General features: G+C 30.4%; 1 protein-coding gene across 1 annotated transcript in view; it reads left to right on the forward strand.

Annotated features, from left to right (window-relative positions):
• The first annotated feature begins 392 nt into the window (after positions 1 to 392).
• The window catches only part of LOC100210626 (EKC/KEOPS complex subunit TPRKB), a 14211-nt gene continuing 14054 nt past the window's right edge, over positions 393 to 549 (forward strand). The window contains exon 1 of the mRNA XM_065803329.1: positions 393 to 469. The gene's annotated coding sequence lies outside the window, so the exon portion shown is untranslated. The remainder of the gene's footprint in view (positions 470 to 549) is intronic.

Here is a 549-nt window from a genome sequence, read left to right on the forward strand (position 1 = left end):
TATGACTAATGACGTCAGCAGAGAGGAAATCCATTGTTTTTCGTTTCAATAATATGTAGCAAAGAAGATAAATCTTGTCAAAAAAAAGTTGAAAACTATTTTTATGTGTATGCAAAATGAGTTTATTTGGTATCATATTGGATACTATATAAAACAAAGGGTTAAAACAAATTAGTCTGCTTGGACCAAAGAAGCCATTAGGTCTGTAGTCACACCAGTTTACGGTGGTAGCTTACTATAAATACACCAGTTTACGGTGGTATATATCCAATTTTAAATTTTAAACCAAAACAAGTAAAAACTGGAAAACATTCGTTGAATTTTAACTTTCATCTTAAATTGATTGATTACCCTAGATTTGGTTTCCCTGCAACTTTTTTTGGGTACAAGTCTGAAATCAAACAGGAAACAAAATATAAATTTCGTTTAGCATTTTGGATATCCTCGATGCAGTCCGAATAAGCACAAGGTATATTTTCCATCGTGAGTGTGTTTTTTTTTGTTTTCAACAATTTGTATATTCAATTTACTTGAACTACTTTGTTTACT

This window comes from Hydra vulgaris, chromosome 08 (genome assembly GCF_038396675.1).
Source record: "Hydra vulgaris chromosome 08, alternate assembly HydraT2T_AEP".
NCBI lineage: Eukaryota > Metazoa > Cnidaria > Hydrozoa > Anthoathecata > Hydridae > Hydra > Hydra vulgaris.